This window comes from Syngnathus acus, chromosome 13 (assembly GCF_901709675.1).
Source record: "Syngnathus acus chromosome 13, fSynAcu1.2, whole genome shotgun sequence".
In the NCBI taxonomy this organism is placed as follows: Eukaryota; Metazoa; Chordata; class Actinopteri; order Syngnathiformes; family Syngnathidae; genus Syngnathus; species Syngnathus acus.
The window spans coordinates 4,705,156-4,719,877 of record NC_051098.1 but is presented as its reverse complement, the minus strand read 5'-3'; the positions used below and the strand labels follow the sequence as shown (position 1 = coordinate 4,719,877).

Sequence of the window (14,722 nt, the reverse complement as noted above, 5' to 3'; positions counted from 1 at the left end):
CACACCTTCAAGAAGATCGTGCATTATGTCAAACGAGTAGTTATGGCAAACATGGAAATACTGCAATGAATTAAGCGCAGAATTTCTTTTCAAATCATACAAGAGGTATTTCTTGGTTAAGGAGTTTGGCTCTCAAGTCTCGAACTCTTGGTGACTCCATTTTTCCCCATATCAATGTTATAGACTGTTGTCTGCAGAAAGGTATAAAAATTCACAAGCGCACCATCATAAGACACATTGAACACAAAATGAGCTTTAAAAAGCTCATCAAATGCCCCAAGGGAGCGGTTGGCTTGGCAGGGGATGAGAGGCTTGTCCATGGAGACATAGAAGTTGTCAATCTTCCTCTTCTGGCGCCCAACGGCCAGGAGGTACGGCTGCTGGCTCTGCTGATTCTGAAGATGTTCTTCCAAACTGCAGCAAGACTGGGGTTGACAAGGACATTGGACGTTAGAGTCAGGGTAAGTCAGATAAAATAGCGTTACAGAATTCATTATTCAAACATCCTATGTAAACTCGACTGCAATTTGTTTCATCCACCACTTATTATATACTTTTACACATCAGGGTGAGATGACAAGTCATCATAAAAACTATAAATTAACTATAATTACCTTATGAAAGACTACAAGTCTCTCAACTGCATCAGAGGCGCTGATTTTTGGACATTTCGATCCCCCTGGTGGTGGCGGAAGGAGATGTAACAGCAGCAACAGGGAGGCCATCTCTTGGTCATAGGCTATGGATAAAGAGTCACGAGAATATAATTTGAGTCACGAGAATATAATTTGAGTCACGAGAATATAATTAACTGCAAATACTTCAAAAGATATTGTTGAAGTTTGAATGAGAACTAGAAACAGCATTTTCTGTGAGTTGAGAATGGAATGGCTTTTGTAAAGGGCTAACAGCAGTTGAAATGTTGAAAAGGCACTTTTTTAAATCCTGCATGTTTAAGTGTAACAGTTGAAGAGATAAAATGTGCTGCAATAAACTGTAATCTGACAGCTAAAGAAAATTATTTCAAAAAATCATTTGAAATACACAGAATAAACAATTGAAGTCCAGTAACAAAAAAAATTCAATTGAAGTCCAGTAACATAAAAAATTAAATTGACCTTTATTAATAGGGTCACTTGAACTTGTATTGAACTGTAACTGCTTATAGCAAATTCTATAGAACAAAACTCACTTGGTGCCTCATCAAGATCACTTCCTGGTGGACGCTCTGCTGACTGCACCAATTGACGCAACTCTGGTGTTGAGGTGAGCTGCTCGGCCTCTGATGATGTTATACCTGAAGATCGGATCCCATTTCTGAAGCAGCCTGGTGGAAACCTCATCATCAAACAGGAGAGTGAAATCTTGATTCACCTATAACAAAGAAAATATACTACTACCACATTCAGCACAACATTTCAAGCCTCTCTAAACGTCCTATTTCATACTTACCAATCCCTTTGTATCCAGGAATCTTGGGAAGATGGAGAGGATATCAAGACTTTTGTCTGGGTCATTGATAAGCTTCTGACGGTGCTGAAAGGTCTCTCTCATCTTCTGGAAAATTAAGGAAGTGTCTTGTATGTTTGAGCAAAGAGATGGCTTCCTGGCATGCATCCCCATCAGGCTGCTGTTCAACAATAATGGACCTTCGGAAATTTGGGCCCCCTGAAGAAAAGTGAACACAACTCACTTTAAAAAACAAAGCCTAGCCTGTAGGTAATAGAATAGTACAATTAAGTACAAGTAAATGTTAATGGGAACATTATCTAGTTTGTGGACAGTTATTTCTTTCTTTCTTTCTCTCCTGGTGAAAAGCCAGTGGGGCTACTTGTAGATGCAGTTCCTCTTCTAATCTTTCTCTGGATCGTCTTCAGACGCCAAGAAATGTATCCGGTGCTGCTTGCAGCATCATAGAAGTGTTCCTAAAATGGAAATACATTCAAAATTAATCTGTTGTCAAACTCATAAGCTCCTGAGAAATCTCAGAATCTAAATGTTACTGTAATGTACACAGAACCCAACAACCCAAAACAATAATAATGACTATACATAGTCTTTCTTGGAGTATGGGTCTTTGAGGGACGGGAACACTGTCACTATCCCAAGAGCGTACTCTTCTCGAACAGCTTTGGAGGGGAGTTGCCTGAGAAGAGATTAAATTAGCCTTTTATATTAATGTAACGGCAAAGCAGTTACTTGTTAAAAATAGAACAGTACAGACAAATAGAACACACATACCTGCGTTTATCAATCATGTGTGCCACTATTACATTGATCAATTTTCTTCTGGTAGCATCTGTTAGAGTTTGTGTTGTGCGATATTCTTGAAGGACCTCTTCACCACCTGAGCTGGTTCCAAGTACAGTTTCAATCAACTTTGAAAAAAAAAGAAGCAACAAATGTGATTAACAGCTTTTCTAGAGCTTAAGAATGATAAATGTTGATTTTAAGAAACCTGTGAGAACTGAGCTTTTTCACTACCTTTTTAGCAGATGCCGCATCAATTGTACCCTCAACTCTTGGTTTCTTCCTAGGGACCTCATCCAGGAGTATTGTCATGTCTTTCATGTCTTTGTAGTCTGTGATCAGTTTTAAGATAGAGTAGGTCACGTGACTAGAATCAGGAAGTAAGCGCAGGTTTCAGCACAGTGTTTAAAGAGAACGCTGCTTGTTCTATTCTCTCCTGCAGTTCGGCAAAACTGCTACCTACATTTTGTGTTATACAAGGCATCGTTGGTATGTATCTTTGTTTAAGTTATTATGGATCGAAATAGATCTTTTGAGTTCTGAAATTATAGTTTTCTGTGATGTTAGACGATAGGATAAAAGCTTGATTGAGATTTCATATTGATTTAATTCATTTAGTTCGTATGACTGATTATACAATGTGGTTTGTATTCTCCCAGTTTCACCCTTTCCCTTGTTATTAAACCTGGAGTCAACCTTCAACCTGGCCTTCGGAGTCTTGATGAGTGAGAGTGGTTGAGCTTACTGTCTTCGGATATTCAACATATTTGGAGGGCAGGAGAAGTATAGTTGATGTACTTGCACTTGAACTGAAGCTTGAGTCAGACCACTCGGGCGGAGAGGACAAGGAGCACCAAGAAAATTCTAGATTTTTGATCTAACCAAGCAACAGCACGTTCACGACGTGAAACAGCACACCAACAGATCTCAATCTTGATGGGCAATTCAGAAATATCTTCAAAAATTGTTTGCTCATCAGCCCCTTATGACGAAAAAAAATTAATGGATCACGTTTTCCCTCGCCCGGACGCGGGTCACCGGGGCCCCCCTCTGGAGCCAGGCCTGGAGGCGGGGCTCGAAGGCGAGCGTCTGGTGGCCGGGCCTTCGCCCATGGGGCCCGGCCGGGCTCAGCCCGAAAAGGAAACGTGGGTCCCCCTTCCCATGGGCTCACCACCTGTGGGAGGGGCCAAAGGGGTCGGGTGCATTGCAAGCTGGGCGGCGGCCAAAGGCAGGGACCTTGGCGGTCTGATCCCCGGCTGCAGAAGCTGGCTCTTGGGACATGGAATGTCACCTCTCTGGCTGGAAAGGAGCCCGAGCTGGTGTGCGAGGCAGAAAAGTTCCGACTAGATATAGTCGGACTTGCCTCCACGCACAGTTTGGGTTCCGGTACAAGCCCTCTCGAGAGGGGCTGGACTCTCTTCCACTCTGGAGTTGCCCACGGTGAGAGGCGTCGAGCAGGTGTGGGTATACTTATTGCCCCCCGGCTGGGCGCCTGCACATTGGGGTTCACCCCGGTGAACGAGAGGGTAGCCTCCCTCCGCCTTCGGGTGGGGGGACGGGTCCTGACTGTTGTTTGTGTCTATGCACCAAACGGCAGCTCAGAGTACCCACCCTTCTTGGAGTCCCTGGAGGAAGTGCTGGAGAGCGCTCCTTCTGGGGACTCCGTCGTTCTACTGGGTGACTTCAATGCTCACGTGGGCAATGACAGTGAGACCTGGAAGGGCGTGATTGGGAGGAACGGCCCCCCCGATCTGAACCCGAGCGGTGTTCTATTGTTGGACTTCTGTGCTCGACACGGATTTTCAATAATGAACACCATGTTCAAACATAAGGGTGTCCATGTGTGCACTTGGCACCAGGACACCCTAGGCCGCAGTTCGATGATCGACTTTGTAGTCGTGTCATCGGATTTGCGGCCGCATGTTTTGGACACTCGGGCGAAGAGAGGGGCGGAGCTGTCAACTGATCACCACCTGGTGGTGGGTTGGCTCCGATGGTGGGGGAAGATGCCGGTCCGACCTGGCAGACCCAAACGTTCTGTGAGGGTCTGCTGGGAACGTCTGGCGGAATCCCCTGTCAGGAAGAGCTTCAACTCCCACCTCCGGCAGAGCTTTTCCCACGTCCCAGGGGAGGCGGGGGACATTGAGTCCGAGTGGACCTTGTTCCGCGCCTCCATTGTTGAGGCGGCCGACCGGAGCTGTGGCCGTAAGGTCATTGGTGCCTGTCGTGGCGGCAATCCCCGAACCCGCTGGTGGACACCGGCGGTAAGGGATGCCGTCAAGCTGAAGAAGGAGTCCTATCGGGCCGTTTTGGCCTGCGGGACTCCGGAGGCAGCTGACAGGTACCGGATGGCCAAGCAGAACGCGGCTTCGGCGGTTGCTGAGGCAAAAACCCGGGCGTGGGAGGAGTTCGGCGAGGCCATGGAGAATGACTTCCGGACGGCTTCGAGGAAATTCTGGTCCACCATCCGGCATCTCAGGAGGGGGAAGCAGTGCAACGTCAACACTGTTTACAGTGGAGATGGCGTGCTGCTGACCTCGACTCGGGACGTCGTGTGTCGGTGGGGAGAATACTTCGAAGACCTCCTCAATTCCACCGACACGCCTTCCATTGTGGAAGCAGGGCCTGGGGACTCTGAGGCGGACTCTCCAATCTCTGGGGTTGAAGTCACTGAGGTAGTTAAAAAACTCCTCGGTGGCAAGGCCCCGGGGGTGGATGAGATCCGCCCGGATTTCTTAAGGGCTCTGGATGTTGTGGGGCTGTCATGGCTGACACGTCTCTACAGCATCGCGTGGACATCGGGGACAGTGCCTCTGGATTGGCAGACTGGGGTGGTGGTTCCCCTCTTTAAGAAGGGGGACCGGAGGGTGTGTTCCAATTACAGGGGAATTACACTCCTCAGCCTCCCTGGTAAGGTCTATTCAGGGGTGCTGGAGAGGAGGGTCCGTCGGGAGGTCGAACCTCGGATTCAGGAGGAACAGTGTGGCTTTCGTCCTGGCCGTGGAACAGTGGACCAGCTCTTCACCCTCAACAGGATCCTCGAGGGTGCATGGGAGTTCGCCCAACCAGTCCACATGTGTTTTGTGGACTTGGAGAAGGCGTTCGACCGTGTCCCTCGGGAGGTTCTGTGGGGGGTGCTTCGGGAGTACGGGGTACCGAGCCAACTGATAAGGGCGGTTCGGTCCCTGTATCACCGATGCCAGAGTGTGGTCCGCATTTCCGGCAGTAAGTCGGATTCGTTCCCAGTGAGGGTTGGACTCCGCCAAGGCTGCCCTTTGTCACCGATTCTGTTCATAATTTTTATGGACAGAATTTCTAGGTGCAGCCGAGGCGTTGAGGGTGTCCGGTTTGGGGACCTCAGCATCGCGTCTCTGCTTTTTGCAGACGACGTTGTGCTGTTGGCTTCTTCAGGCCGTGATCTCCAGCTCTCACTGGAGCGGTTCGCAGCCGAGTGTGAAGCGGTCGGGATGAGGGTCAGCACCTCCAAATCCGAGTCCATGGTCCTCGATCGGAAAAGGGTGGAATGCCCTCTCCGGATCGGGGATGAGATCCTGCCCCAAGTGGAGGAGTTTAAGTATCTTGGGGTCTTGTTCACGAGTGAGGGGAGGATGGAGCGCGAGATCGACAGGCGGATCGGTGCAGCGTCGGCAGTAATGCGGACTCTGTACCGGTCCGTCGTGGTAAAGAGAGAGCTGAGCCAAAAGGCAAAGCTCTCAATTTACCGGTCGATTTACGCTCCTACCCTCACCTATGGTCACGAGCTATGGGTCGTGACCGAAAGAACGAGATCCCGGATACAAGCGGCCGAAATGAGTTTTCTCCGCAGGATGTCCGGGCTCTCCCTTAGAGATAGGGTGAGAAGTTCGGTCATCCGGGAGAGACTCGGAGTAGAGTCGCTACTCCTCCACGTTGAGAGGAGCCAGATGAGGTGGCTCGGGCATCTCATCAGGATGCCTCCTGGACGCCTCCCTGGGGAGGTGTTCCGGGCATGTCCCACCGGTAGGAGACCTCGGGGACGACCCAGGACGCGCTGGAGAGACTATGTCTCTCGGCTGGCCTGGGAACGCCTTGGGATCCCCCGGGATGAGCTAGATGAAGTGGCTGGGGAGAGGGAAGTCTGGGAGTCCCTCCTGAAGCTGCTGCCCCCGCGACCCGACCCCGGATAAGCGGAAGAAGATGGATGGATGGATGGATGAATTGTTTTAAAGGCATGCATTAGATTTATCAAAAATACATTTGGTATTCATGTTGGATTTATGGCAATTGAAATGACATTTAGACTATTTAACGAAAGTCAGACTGAATGTCCCTGAAAATATCAAGTAGTCTAACCACAAAGAATGATAAATATTGAATATTTGAACCACCTTTTAGTGTATTTAATTACTTTATTCTGAAAACATTAAATTTAAATCATCTACTGTATATCTGGACAGTATGTAAATTTGAATGCATTTTGGCAACACATATATCCTAAAAACATATTTTTCTAAATGTGACAACTTGTTAAAAAACAAAACATATTGTTGCATTGCAAAAGTAAATTACATTTATTTCACATTAGACTGCAGATTTATTATTCTGTATACTGGCAGGTTACACCATTTGACATTAGGTTGCATTATGTCATTGAATCCTTTACATTTCTCGCCGTCACTTGAGAAGACTTTTAGAACCACATTGCCTTGGCTGACAAGGTCACTAAAAATGTCTCCATCAACTTCTGTCCCTGTTGCATCTTTGTACACTACTTTTGCGTCAGGTGGCAGGCAAAATCTCTCGATGACTGGAAGAGATAAGATACATCTGAGTGGACCTTTAAGCCAGGACTGTTCTTGCCTCACAAATGAATTCACATTCAATAAATGAATCCACCACTGTATGATTAAACAAACTCCACACTAACTCCCCGACAAGAAATACATTACCTTTTAGACTTAGACTTAGACAGAACTTTATTGTCATTTTGTCAACACTAGGTGTGTACAAAACGAAATTTCGTTGCATACGGCTTTCAACAATGTAGAGGTATTTCGGCTGGTTAAAAAGTGACATTCTATATAAAAATATGAAATAAGATACCGTATTTTCCGCCCTAAAAGGCGCACCTAAAAACCTAAAATTTTCTCAAAAGCCGACAGTGCGCCTTATAGGCCAGTGCGCCTTATATATGGATCAACTGATGAATTTGTTGATCCATACTGGTTGTACACAGTGCTCTGCCAAAATGTTTCAGTACGTTTTAGTACGACTAATAAATTACAAGGTCGCATCGCTTCCCAGCATTACGGCAACTGTAGTCAGGGGGCGTCACCGAATAGCTGTTGTACCCGCGAGGCTATTTCCTGTCAAAATAGGCTGCTCTGTTAATGTTTCGAGTAAATCTACGGATCGATATGGAAGGGAAACATAGGTAAGTAGTACCAATGCGTTAGATCGAACTTTAGTCAGTTCCGATCATTTTATAGGAGATCGTTTGAGAAACGCGATTGTTTACACTTTGCTGAGGCTCATGGGAGATTGCGAGGTGAGGCTCGTGAGACTTTGCGGATGGCTAATGCTATTGCGATAGCTGCTATACGTACCAGGCTATTTCATGTCAAAATAGGCTGCTCTGTTAATGTTTCGAGTAAATCTACGGATCGATATGGAAGGGAAACATAGGTAAGTAGTACAAATGCGTTGGATCGAACTTTAGTCAGTTCCGATCATTTTATAGGAGATCGTTTGAGAAACGCGATTGTTTACACTTTGCTGAGGCTCATGGGAGATTGCGAGGTGAGGCTCGTGAGACTTTGCGGATGGCTAATGCTATTGCGATAGCTGCTATACGTACCAGGCTATTTCATGTCAAAATAGGCTGCTCTGTTAATGTTTCGAGTAAATCTACGGATCGATATGGAAGGGAAACATAGGTAAGTAGTACAAATGCGTTGGATCGAACTTTAGTCAGTTCCGATCATTTTATAGGAGATCGTTTGAGAAACGCGATTGTTTACACTTCGCTGAGGCTCGTGAGACTTTGCGGATGGCTAATGCTATTGCGATAGCTGCTATACGTACCAGGCTATTTCCTGTCAAAATAGGCTGCTCTGTTAATGTTTCGAGTAAATCTACGGATCGATATGGAAGGGAAACATAGGTAAGTAGTACCAATGCGTTAGATCGAACTTTAGTCAGTTCTGATCATTTTATAGGAGATCGTTTGAGAAACGCGATTGTTTATAGAGGGCTCGTTGGTTATTGGCTAGTGGATGCATACCGCAACCCTAGTCAACCTCAGTTTGATGCAGTATAGCTTCTATTTTATGCGCCTTATAAGCCGGTGCGCCTTATATATGGACAAAGTTTTAAAATGGGCCGTTCATTGAAGGTGCGCCTTATAACCCGGTGCGCCTTTTAGGGCGGAAAATACGGTAATTATAAAGTACAAAGTGCAGCAGTGATAAAGTATGTAAACAGTGCAGGAGACAAAAGCAGTATTTACAAGTGTGCAGAGGAATGCTACGTTTGAATGTTCAACAGTCTGACGACAGCAGGGAAAAGACTATTGCAGAACCTGGTGGACCTGCAGCGGATGCTGCGAAACCTCTTCCCAGAGGGCAGCAGGGAGAACAGTCCATGGTGGGGGTGTGATGGGTCACTGATAATATTTCGGGCTCGGGACACGCAGCGCTGGGATGACAAGTCCTGAATGGAGGGAAGAGGAGCCCCGATGATCCTCTCTGCTGTCCTCACCACTCTCCTCAGGTTCTTCCAATCGGAGGCGCTGCAACCTCCACACCACACCGAGAGACAGCTTGTCAGAATGCTCTCTATGGTGCTTCGGTAGAACGTCCTCATGATGGGTGGGGGCAGGTGGGCTCTCCTCATCCTCCGCAGGAAGTACAAGCGCTTCTGTGCCCTCTTGACCAGTGTTGTGGTGTTCACAGTCCAGGTGAGGTCGTCTGTGATGTGGACTCCCAGGAATTTAGTGCTGCTGACCACCTCCACAGCTGAGCTGTTGATGATCAGTGGAGCGTGGTGAGGCTGGTTCTTCCTGAAGTCGACGATGATCTCCTTCGTCTTCTCCACATTCAGGATCAGGCTGTTTTCTCTGCACCAGCCCACCAACTGCTCCACCTCCTCTCTGTAGTCCAGGTCGTTGTTGTCCCTGATGAGGCCCACCACCGTTGTGTCGTCTGCAAACTTCACGATGTGATTGGTGGTGAACCTGGGGGCGCAGTCGTGTGTCATCAGGGTGAACAGCAGGGGGCTCAGGACGCAGCCCTGAGGGGAGCCTGTGCTGAGGGTGATGACATCTGAGGTGTTCTGTCCGACCCGGACTGACTGAGGTCTGTTGGTGAGGAAGTCTAGCAGCCAGTTCCGAAGGGGGGTGCTGAAGCCCAGGTGTTCCAGTTTTTCCACCAGATGTTGTGGAATGATGGTGTTAAACGCTGAGCTGAAGTCCAGGAACAGCAACCGCACGTGGGTGTTCCTCTCCTCCAGGTGAGCCAGGCTCAGGTGAAGAACGGAGGAGATGGCATCCTCAGTAGAGCGGTTCTGCCGGTAGGCAAACTGGAATGGATCGAATGTTGGGGGGAGTCTGGAGACGATGTGATCTTTGAGCAGCCTTTCGAAGCACTTCATCATGGTGGGAGTCAGTGCCACAGGTCTGTAGTCATTCCATGAGGTGATTTGAGGTTTCTTCGGCACCGGAATGATGGAGGCAGCCTTGAAGCACACTGGCACTTTGGCTTGGTCCAGCGAGATGTTAAAAATGTCTGTGATGACACCAGCCAGCTGGCCTGCACATTCTTTGAACACCCGCCCAGGTATGTTGTCGGGGCCTGGGGCCTTACGTGGGTTGACTCTTCTCAGAGTCTTCCACACGTCGGCTGAGTCAAGGCAGAGGGCCTCCTCTTCCTGGTGGGGAACAGTTTTAACTGCAGGAGTGCTGTTTAGTGCCTCAAAACGCCCAAAGAAGTTATTTAGACCATTCAGGAAGTCAGCATCAACCTCACCCACCGGGGGGGAGGGTAAGTTGTAGTCCGTGATCGCCCGTATGCCTTGCCACATACTCCTGGTGTTATTGGCGTCGTGGAAAAAATCCTGAATTTTTTGACTGTGGCTTCGCTTCGCTAGCCTGATGGCACGGTTCAAGTTGGCTCTCGCTGTCCTCAGTGCCTCCTTGTCGCCAGACTTGAAGGCTGAGTTCCGTGCTCGTAGCGTATGACGTACATCCTCAGTCATCCAGGGTCGTTGGTTGGCTCGGGTGATGATGTTCTTAGTGGTGCTGACGTCCTCGGAGCATTTGTTGATGTAGTCTGACACAGTCATGGCGTACTCATCAATGTCGATCTGATTGTCATATGTTGCTGCTGACTTGAACATGTCCCAGTCAGAGCACTCAAAGCAGTCCTGGAGTGCCTCCATGGCCCCCTCAGACCACACCCTCACCTGCTTCACTGTGGGTTTTGCTCTGATCAGCAGGGGCCTGTATGCAGGGATTAGCATAACAGATAGGTGGTCTGAAGAGCCGAGGTGGGGGCGGGGGGCTGCTCTGAATGCATCCTTTATATTGGTGTAAACCAGTGCTTCTCAATTATTTTCTGTTACGCCCCCCCTAGCAAGAAGAAAACTATTCGCGCCCCCCACTCCCCACCGTGACTATCCATCTCTGCATAACATTTTATCCTTATTAACATTAAAGAAAAAAAGAAAGACATATGGTCAAACTTACAAAGAATAACTTTATCAAATCGTGTTTTAAGTCTGCAACAGAAAAGATTTTAAGTGCATCAATGCCTGAAATTAAGAATAAATAAATCCTTGTTTAAACTGTAAACATGTTTGACCAACTAATTGCACCATTGCAAAATTAAATCAAATCAATAAATAATATTTAATAATTTTAATAACTAATAAACTACAAAAACTAAAAAAATAATAACTTATTTATATTCAGTTCAGCAACATTAACTCAGGAGCACAATATATAAAACACTTGAACCTACAAAACAAGGTGAATTAAACAATTTGTGCTAACCAAGGCAAACCTGTTGTCTTGTAAGTCGTAAAATGTTGCACTGTCGCAAACGTGACAGAAGTAACAATGAGAGCGCCACTGCCGCCTACTGTAGTAAATGCGCAATTACACTTTATTCTAATACTGCCAAAAAAAAAAAAAAAAAAAAGCCTGTTCCCCAGGGTCACACGCGCCCCCCCAGGTATTGCACCGCGCCCCCCAAGGGGGGCGCGCCCCACTATTTGAGAAGCACTGGTGTAAACCAAGTCCAGAGTGTTCTCTCCCCGAGTTGGAAAATCCACGTGTTGGTAAAAATGAGGAAGAATAGTCTTCATGCTAGCCTGGTTGAAGTCCCCAGCAATGATGAAAACCCCCTCTGTGTGCGTGGATTGCAGCTCACTGATTGTCCGATAGAGAACCCTCATGGCCTCTTTAGTGTTAGCGCTAGGAGGCACGTACACAGCCGTGATGCTAACAACAGATTTTCAGTCCAAATTTTAAAGAAAGGGGTGTTCTTCTCCCGACTTTAACTAAACCAAGCATAAGTAAAACAAAAACAAACCTTTTTCATGGAACTGCATAAAATCAAACCATCCATCAACCTCATCCAACTTCACATACTTCTGCTGTTGGCAGTACCGAACCTGGACCAGCATTATGCTGAGACATGCAACAACAAAAATGTCAGTAATAAGCACTTAATATGCAACTAAAACTGAACAAGCAATAACATGTTTAACCCTGAAATTTAAACACTCTAGTTTTTGCTGTGATTGGGCTAGTCTAAAACAGTAAGCAAAGTCATGTTGATTCTTTTGGATTTTAATCACAATCACTTTCAATAGTTTATTCCTTACACTGTCTAAAACATTTTTAAAAAACTCACTTTTATTTAAAAAAACAAAATACAATTAAAAGAATATTTAGTATTTATTTTTATTCAATTATTCGACTCTTCATTCATATATAGGAATAGGACTTTACGTCTTTCGTTGTAATATAACTGATTTTAATATAGAAGCTGGTGTAACACTCAATTGATTTTTGTTGGTGTGCCTCGAGATTTTTTCCAATGAAAAGGTGAATGATAAAAGGTTGGGAAACACTGACCTAACCACCTCCCCAGCCGGGGAGGGGTGGGGAGAGGGAGCACGTCCGGAAGTGGCGGGTGAAGCCGACCTCGCCTCAAGCACGGGAACACCACGGTCCCGGACTGCCCCGGTGCGGAGCCAACCTGTCTCGATGCAGGGCAACCCTTCTGCCCCTAGGGGGAACCGCCACTCGGTAGACCACCCTGACACACACAAGACTTCTGACATCAATGTAATGCCCCTTAGTGCTTCAAGGATGTTCATACGGTTTGATCGCCGCTTTTATTATAACAAAAGAAGGCAACAGAAAAACACATGCATACAGGAGTTGCTGTTAGCTAACTAGCCCGCACAAACACGCATGACGCCACTTCACATTCCTGACCCCGCCCTCACACTACAATGAACAGATAATACAAGACATTACAGTATGAATCAAAATCTCCTCGCGGAAAACAGTATTGCACGTTCCGCTTCCGCATTTTCACTCTTTTTTCCGAGTGGGCTGTGGGAGGACTGAACCTTCAGTCAGACTCACGTGTTTTTTCCCGCTTTAACAATCGAAGCGGCAACCGGGCAAGCTGCGCCACAAGGGGCGGGCTGTGTGAGGAGCTAGTGATGTGCATTCTAGTTCTTTTAGGTGAACTGAATCTTTAGAATCAGTTGCCCCAAGAGAGTCGTTCAAACGAATCGTTCAATGAATCCCCCCCAATCCTACCCCCCCTCACACACACAATGATACGTTTCTTTTTTTTTTTTTTTTTTTTTTTTTTTTTTTTTTTTTTACATCCAGTGGAAACAACTCATACACATCAAACAATACAACCACACAACCCCGCCAAATTATTATTTATAATAATAATTGGCTCGGGTAATTAACACATTTCTTTCTATAATACAACACTTACACACTGATCCGTTGGCAACAGTCTCTCACCCGGTCGTGAACGGGAAATTGCGTCACTGACTCGTTCATGAACGGGAAATTACGTCACTGACTCGTAAGGTCCCTCCTCCATCTATCGCTCGCTGGCGCTGCTGATTGGTCGTTCGCGAAGATTCACGAGTGAGTGACAGACAGCATTGCCGCTATGCCATTGCCAGCCGACACACTTTATGCCGACATTGATGTTTTAATTTTGTTTTTGTTGGCTTGTAGTTGATGGTGTTATTATATATCGAATGTGTTTGTGTTTGAATAAAAGGTTGAAAAAAAAACGTTTTGCCGACATTTGTTAATTTTGGGGACACCAACTCATATAACAACGTAAAACACATATACATATTGTCATATAAAGCAGTTAACCAAATGTCAGATTTTTATGTTTTGATTGGCGAATATAAAAACAAGGAATAAAACAGCAGACAAGTTATAACTTAATTGTTTATTAAAATAATAATAATAATAATAATAATAATAATAATAATAATAATCAGTGGCGTAGCCAAGCCGGGGCGAGCCGGGGCGGCGCCACGGTTAGGACTCCCTGCGCCCCGGTTGAAAAAAATCGAGCTTTTTCGATTCTTCATTTTCATGCCGTTTTTTTCTTTCGGTCTTGCGCGAATGTGCTTGCGCTATTCTATGTGCGCGATGTTATCCATTCACCGTTTGCCTCCCGGACCCGGATGTTGTTTTAGCGATCAGCGAACGGCGTGGGTGATGTTCGATTTTTTTTCCTGTGGGCGCGCGCCCCTACTGGAAAAATTCCTGGCTACGCCACTGATAATAATAATTAAAGTACATCTCAAACCAGCAATCTAATGTGAAACTGCAGTCGATATATTGGATAACAATATTTAGGCATATATATGCATACATGTTATTTAAACCTACTGTAAGTAAATCGTAAATCTACATTCTGGTTTACATAGTTCACGCCAGGAGACGCAACACGTCCACTGACTGATCCGTTGATGCACAGGAAGGCAGTTCACTCATTGACTCGTTAGCGAATGGGAAAGCCAGGATTCGTTCCCTCACTGGTCCGTTCTCACGGTGAACTGGAAATGCTCACTCAGTGAGTGATTCGCTCAGTGAGTGATTCGTTCACTCACAGATTCGTTCTTTAGTGAACGGGAAATGCAATTCACGACTCGTTCGTAAACGGGAAGTTACGTCACTGACTCGTAAAGTCCCTCCTCCATCTAACGCTCGCTGGCGCTGCTGATTGGTCTTCACGAGTGAGTGAGTGACAGACAGCTGCTATGCCATTGCCACCCGACACACGTTATGCCGACATTGATGTTTTAATTTTGTATTTGTTGGCTTGTAGTTGATGGTGTTATTATACCGAATGTGTTTGAATAAAAGGTTGAAAAAAAAACCGTTATGCCGACATTTGTTATTTTGGGGGGCACCAACTCATATAACAAC

The 14,722-nt window shown here is 46.3% G+C and overlaps 1 long non-coding RNA gene and 1 pseudogene across 1 annotated transcript; one reads left to right on the top strand and one right to left on the bottom strand.

Moving 5' to 3' along the window:
- Positions 1-6: 6 nt before the first annotated feature.
- On the bottom strand, positions 7-11,913 carry LOC119133008 (annotated as a pseudogene).
- Positions 2,587-2,952, top strand: LOC119133009. Its single transcript, XR_005100029.1, has 2 exons — positions 2,587-2,739; positions 2,910-2,952. It is a non-coding gene; the product is annotated as an uncharacterized LOC119133009 (long non-coding RNA).
- Positions 11,914-14,722: the final 2,809 nt, after the last annotated feature.